The sequence below is a fragment of the Arachis ipaensis genome, chromosome B10, assembly GCF_059453495.1.
Source record: "Arachis ipaensis isolate K30076 ecotype BB chromosome B10, ASM5945349v1, whole genome shotgun sequence".
Classification (NCBI taxonomy): Eukaryota; Viridiplantae; Streptophyta; class Magnoliopsida; order Fabales; family Fabaceae; genus Arachis; species Arachis ipaensis.
Window position 1 is genome coordinate 57421499 of NC_142435.1, and position 7410 is coordinate 57428908.

Below are 7410 nucleotides of genomic sequence, written 5' to 3' on the forward strand. Positions count from 1 at the left end.
TTGTCTGTGGTATTCCGAGTAGGATTTAATGATTGAATGACTGTGACGAGCTTCAAACTCGCGATTGTTGGGCGTTAGTGATAGACGCAAAAGGAGGGTGAATCCTATTCCAGCATGATCGAGAACCGACAGATGAATAGCCGTGCCATGACAGGGTGCGTGAGCATATTATTCACTGAGAGGAGGGGATGTAGCCACTGACAACGGTGATGCCCTTGCATAAAGCCAACCATGGAAAGGAGTAAGACTGATTGGATGAAGATAGCAGGAAAGCAGAGGTTCAGAGGAACGAAAGTATCTCCATTCGCTTATCTGAAATTCCTACCAATGAATTACATAAGTATTTCTATCCCTATTTTATTATATTAAATTCAAAAACACCATTATCCAGTTATATCTGCCTAACTGAGATTTGCAAGGTGACCATAGCTTGCTTCATACCAATAATCTCCGTGGGATTCGACCCTTACTCACGTAAGGTAATACTTGGACGACCCGGTGCACTTGCTGGTTAGTTGTATCGAAGTTGTGAACCATGGTATTGGCACCATGTTCTTGGCGCCATTGCCAGGGAAAGAAAGAGCCATGAATTTTACATAATTAAAGTGTAATCACGATTACGCGTACCAAGTTGCTCACGTTGCCAGGGATTATTTGAGCCTGGACATCACAACTTCGTGCACCAAGTTTTTGGCGCCGTTGCCGGGGATTGTTCGAGTTTGGACAACTGACGGTTCATCTTGTTGCTCAGATTAGGTAATTTTCTTTTTATTTTGTTTTCAAAAAAATTTTTCAAAAATATTTCAAAATTTTCTCCTTTGTTTTCGAAAAAATAAAATTATAAAAATGTTTTCAAAAATAAATTATTCTATGGCTTCAAAATTTTTAAGAATGAATTCTAGTGTTTCATGGAGCATGTTGAAGCCTGGCTGGCTGTAAAGCCATGTCTAATTCCTTTGGGAATGAGTATGTCAGGCGTGTCATGTCTGAGTTACATACTAAAGCTTGGCTGGCTATTAAGCCATGCCTGACCCTTTGATTGGAGCTTTAGAGCATAAGATTCCTGGAATTCATATTAAAAATTTTGGAATCCTTATTTTCTTTTTCAAAATAATTTTTCGAAAAATATAAAATAAAAATCCAAAAAAAAAATTAGAAAACCATAAAAATCAAAAATATTTTTGTGTTTCTTGTTTGAGTCTTGAGTCATGTTATAAGTTTGGTGTCAATTGCATGTGCATCTTGCATTTTTCGAAAATTTCATGCATTCATAGTGTTCTTCATGATCTTCAAGTTGTTCTCGGTAAGTCTTCTTGTTTGATCTTCATGATTTTTTGTTTTGTGTTGTATGGTGTTTTTCATATGCATTCTTGAATTCTTAGTGTCTAAGCATTAAAGAATTCTAAGTTTGGTGTCTTGCATGTTTTTTTTGGCATTAAAAATTTTTCAAAAATGTGTTCTTGATGTTCATCATGACCTTCATAGTGTTCTTGGTGTTCATCTTGACATTCATAGCATTCTTGCATACATTCATTGTTTTGATCTAAAAATTTCATGCATTGCATCATTTTTAGTGTTTTTCTCTTTCATCATAAAAATTTCAAAAATCTAAAAAATATCTTTCCCTTTTTCTTCTCATCAAATTCGAAAATTTGAATTGACTTTTTCAAAATTTTTAAAAATCTAGTTGTTTCTCATGAGTCAAATCAAATTTTCAATTTGAAAATCTTATCTTTTTCAAAAATCAAATCTTTTTCAAAATTCTTAGTTATTTTCGAAAATTCAAAAAATATTTTTCAAAAATCTTTTTCTTATTTTTATACCAAATTTTCGAAAATAACAATAACAATTAATGTTTTGATTCAAAAATTTCAAGTTTGTTACTTGCTTGTTAAGAAAGATTCAAACTTTAAGTTATAGAATCATATCTTGTGATTTCTTGTGAATCAAGTCATTAATTGTGATTTTAAAAATCAAATCTTTTTCAAAAACTGATTTCTATCATATCTTTTCAAAAATATCTTCTCATCTTATCTTTTTCAAAAATCTAATTTCAAAATATCTTTTCTAACCTCCTAACTTCTTATCTTTTCAAAATTTGTTTTAACTAACTAACTAACTTTTTGTTTGTTTCTTAACTTTTTCAAAACTACCTAACTAACTCTCTCTCTCTAATTTTCGAAAATATCTTCCCTCTTTTTCAAAAATTTCTTTTTAATTAACTAATTATTCTTATTTTTATTTTTGATTTAAAAAAAATATTTTCAAAAAAATTACTAACCTTTTTCAAAAACTATTTTCGAAAATCACTAACTCTTTTTCAAAAATTATTTTCGAAAAATCTCCCTCTCCCATCCTATTCTATTTATTTATTCATCTACTAACATCTCATCTCACATCTCTGCCATCCTCACAGTTGTGTTTCTTTTTTTACATCACACTCTTTGTCTCCCTCTTTTCTTCCACTCACAAAGGGATCCCTATACTGTGGTATAAAGGATCCATATTATTATTATTATTTTTTCTGTGCCCTCTTCTTTGTCATATGAGCAGGAGCAAGGACAAGAACATTCTTGTTGAAGAAGATCCAGAACCTGAAAGGACTCTGAAGAGAAAATTAAGAGAAGCTAAAATACAACAATCCAGAGATAACCTTTCAGAAATTTTCGAAAGGAAAGTGGAGATGGCAGCCAAAAATAATAATAATGTAAGGAAGATGCTTGGTGACTTTACTGCACCTAATTCCAATTTACATGGAAGAAGCATCTCCATTCCTGCCATTGGAGCAAACAACTTTGAGCTGAAACCTCAATTAGTTTCTCTGATGCAGCAGAACTGCAAGTTTCATGGACTTCCATCTGAAGATCCCTTTCAGTTCTTAACTGAATTCTTGCAGATATGTGATACTGTTAAGACTAATGGAGTAGCTCCTGAAGTCTACAGGCTCATGCTTTTCCCCTTTGCTGTAAGAGACAGAGCTAGATTATGGTTGGATTCTCAACCCAAAGACAGCCTGAACTCTTGGGATAAGCTGGTCACGGCTTTCTTAGCCAAGTACTTTCCTCCTCAAAAGCTGAGCAAGCTTAGAGCTGATGTTCAAACCTTCAGACAGAAAGAAGGTGAATCCCTCTATGAAGCTTGGGAAAGATACAAACAGTTGACCAAAAAGTGTCCTTCTGACATGCTTTCAGAATGGACCATCCTGGATATATTCTATGATGGTTTATCTGAGCTATCAAAGATGTCACTGGACACTTCTGCAGGTGGATCCATTCACCTAAAGAAAATGCTTGCAGATGCTCAAGAACTCATTGACATGGTTGCTAATAACCAGTTCATGTACACTTCTGAAAGGAATCCTGTGAGCAATGGGACGCCTATGAAGAAGGGAGTTCTTGAAGTTGATACTCTGAATGCCATATTGGCTCAGAATAAAATATTGACTCAGCAAGTTAATATGATCTCTCAGAGTCTGCATGGAATGCAAGCTGCATCCAACAGTACTCAAGAGGCATCTTCTGAAGAAGAAGCTTATGATCCTGAAAACCCTGCAATAGCAGAGGTAAATTATTTAGGTGAACCTTATGGAAACACCTATAACTCATCATGGAGAAATCATCCAAATTTCTCATGGAAGGATCAAAAGCCTCAACAAGGCTTTAATAATGGTGGAAGAAACAGGTTTAACAATTGTAAACCTTTTCCATCATCCACTCAGCAACAGACAGAGAACTCTGAACAAAATGCTTCTAATTTAGCAAATCTAGTCTCTGATCTATCTAAGGCCACTGTGAGTTTCATGAATGAAACCAGGTCTTCCATTAGAAATTTGGAAGCACAAGTGGGCCAGCTGAGTAAAAGGATCACTGAAATCCCTCCAAGTACTCTCCCAAGCAATACAGAAGAGAATCCAAAAGGAGAGTGCAAGGCCATTGAAATAAGCACCTTGGCCGAACCCAAAGAGGGAGAGGAAGACGTGAATCCCAAGGAGGAAGACCTCCTGGGACGTCCAGTGATCAATAAGGAGCTTCCCTCTGAGGAACCAAAGGACTCTGAGGCTCATCTAGAGACCATAGAGATTCCATTGAACCTCCTTATGCCCTTCATGAGCTCTGATGAGTATTCCTCTTCTGAAGAGAATGAGGATGTTACTGAAGAGCAAACTGCCAAGTTTCTTGGTGCAATCATGAAGCTGAATGCCAAATTATTTGGCATTGATACTTGGGAAGTTGAACCTCCCTTGTTCATCAATGAACTAAGTGATCTGGATCAACTGACATTGCCTCAGAAGAGACAGGATCCTGGAAAGTTCATAATACCTTGTACCATAGGCACCATGACTTTTAAGGCCCTGTGTGACCTTGGTTCAGGAATAAACCTCATGCCCCTCTCTGTAATAGAGAAACTGGGAATCTATGGGGTGCAAGCTGCTAAAATCTCATTAGAGATGGCAGACAATTCAAGAAAACAGGCATATGGACAAGTAGAGGATGTGTTAGTAAAGGTTGAAGGCCTTTACATCCCTGCTGATTTCATAGTCCTGGACACTGGAAAGGAAGAGGATGAGTCCATCATCCTAGGAAGACCTTTCCTGGCCACAGCAAGAGCTGTGATTGATGTTGACAGAGGTGAAATAGTCCTTCAATGGAATGAGGACTCCCTTGTGTTTAAAACTCAAGGATCTCCCTCTGCAACCATGGATAGGAAGCAGAAAAAGCTTCTCTCAAAGCAGAGTCAGCCAGAGCCCCCACAGTCAAACTCTAAGTTTGGTGTTGGGAGGCCACAACCAAACTCTAAGTTTGGTGTTGAACTCCCATATCCAAACTCTAAGTTTGGTGTTGGAGAGTCTCAACAAAGCTCTGCACATCTGTGAGGCTCCATGAGAGCCCACTGTCAAGCTATTGACATTAAAGAAGCGCTTGTTGGGAGGCAACCCAATTTTTATTTATCTAACTATATTTTTCTTGATTATATGTCTTTATAGGTTCATGATCATGTGGAGTCACAAAATAAATATAAAAATTGAAAACGGAATCAAAAACAGCAGAAGAAAAATCACACCTTGGAGGAGCATCTGTCTGGCGTTCAGCGCCAGAACAGAGCATGGTTCTGGCGCTGAACGCCCAAAATGGGCAGCTTCTGGGCGCTGAATGCCAGAACAGGCATGGTTCTGGCGTTCAATGCCAGAAATGGCACACAAATGGGTGTTGAACGCCCAAAATGGCCACCAACCTGGCGCTGAACGCCCAGAGTTGTGTGCAAGGGTATTTTACATGCCTAATGGGTGCAGGGATGTAAATCCTTGACACCTCTGGATCTGTGGACCCCACAGGATCATCTCAGGATCTGTGGACCCCACAGGATCAGCTCAGGATCTGTGGACCCCACAGGATTCCCACCTACCTCATCATCTCTCTTCCCATTCATGATCATCCCTTTTGTTTTCCATTTACCACTCACATCCATACACCCACTACCTTCAAAATTCAACATCTCTCTCCCACCCAATCCCACCCATATGGCCGAATACACACATCCATCCATCTCCTCCATATCTTCTTCTTCTTCTTCTATTCTTTCTTCTTTTGCTCGAGGGCGAGCAACATTCTAAGTTTGGTGTGGTAAAAGCATAGCTTTTTTGTTTTTTCCATAACCATTGATGGCACCTAAGGCCAGAGAAACCTCTAGAAAGAGGAAAGGGAAGACAAAAGCTTCCATCAAGGGTCTATAGCTCAGTGGTAGAACATTTGACTGCAAATCAAGAGATCCCTGAGATACCTCATGGGATACATTTTCTTCCACACAATTATTGGAAGCAACTAAGGGTGGAACATCAAGAGCACTCCATCATCCTTCATGAAATCAGAGAAGATCTAAAAGAAATGAAGGAGGAGCAACAAAGACAAGGAAGAGACATAGAAGAGCTCAAGGACATCATTGGTTCTTCAAGAAGGAAACGCCACCATCACTAAGGTGGATTCATTCCTTGTTCTTATTTCTTCTGTTTTTCGTTTTCTATGTTATGTGCTTATCTGTGTTTGTGTCTTCATTACATGATCATTAGTAGTTAGTAACTATGTCTTAAAGTTATGAATGTCCTATGAATCCATCACCTCTCTTGAATGAAAAATGTTTTAATTCAAAAGAACAAGAAGTACATGAGTTTCGAATTTATCCTTGAACTTAGCTTAATTATATTGATGTGGTGACAATGCTTCTTGTTTTCTGAATGTATGCTTGAACAGTGCATGTCTTTTGAAGTTGTTGTTTAAGAATGTTAAATATGTTGGCTCTTGAAAGAATGATGACTAGGAGACATGTTATTTGATAATCTAAAAAATCATAAAAATGATTCTTGAAGCAAGAAAAAGCAGCAAAGAACAGAGCTTGCAAAAAAAAAAAAATATAGGCGAAAAAAATAGAGAAAAAAAGAAAAAGCAAGCAGAAAAAGCCAAAGCTCTTAAAACCAAGAGGCAAGAGCAAAAAGCCAATAACCCTTAAAACCAAAAGGCAAGGGAAATAAGAAGGATCCCAAGGCTTTGAGCATCAGTGGATAGGAGGGCCTACAGGAATAAAATCCTGGCCTAAACGGCTAAACTAAGCTGTCCCTAACCATGTGCTTGTGGCGTGTAGGTGTCAAGTGAAAACTTGAGACTGAGCGGTTAAAGTCAAGGTCCAAAGCAAAAGAAGAGTGTGCTTAAGAACCCTGGACACCTCTAATTGGGGACTTTAGCAAAGTTGAGTCACAATCTGAAAAGGTTCACCCAATTATGTGTCTGTGGCATTTATGTATCCGGTGGTAATACTGGAAAACAAAGTGCTTAGGGCCACGGCCAAGACTCATAAAACAGCTGTGTTCAAGAATCATCATACTGAACTAGGAGAATGAATAACACTATCTAAACTCTGAGTTCCTATAGATGCCAATCATTCTGAACCTCAACGGATAAAGTGAGATGCCAAAACTATTCAAGAGGCAAAAAGCTACAAGTCCTGCTCATCTGATTGGAGCTATGTTTCATTGATAGTTTGGAATTTATAGTATATTCTATTCTTTTTATCCTATTTTGATTTTCAGTTGCTTGGGGACAAGCAACAATTTAAGTTTGGTGTTGTGATGAGTGGATAATTTATACGTTTTTTGGCATTGTTTTTAGTATATTTTTAGTAGAATCTAGTTACTTTTAGGGATGTTTTTAATAGATTTTATGTTAAATTCACATTTCTGGACTTTACTATGAGTTTGTGTGTTTTTCTGTGATTTCAGGTATTTTCTGACTGAAATTGAGGGACTTGAGCAGAAATCAGATTCAGAGGTTGAAAAAGGACTGCTAATGCTGTTGGATTCTGACCTCCCTGAACTCAAAATGGATTTTCTGGAGCTACAAAACTCGAAATGGCGCGCTTCCA

The 7410-nt window shown here is 37.6% G+C and overlaps 1 non-coding gene across 1 annotated transcript; it reads right to left on the reverse strand.

The window, feature by feature from the left end:
• Positions 1-3079: 3079 nt before the first annotated feature.
• Positions 3080-3187, reverse strand: LOC148580165 (small nucleolar RNA R71). The gene has a single exon (XR_015895810.1). It is a non-coding gene; the product is annotated as a small nucleolar RNA R71 (small nucleolar RNA).
• Positions 3188-7410: the final 4223 nt, after the last annotated feature.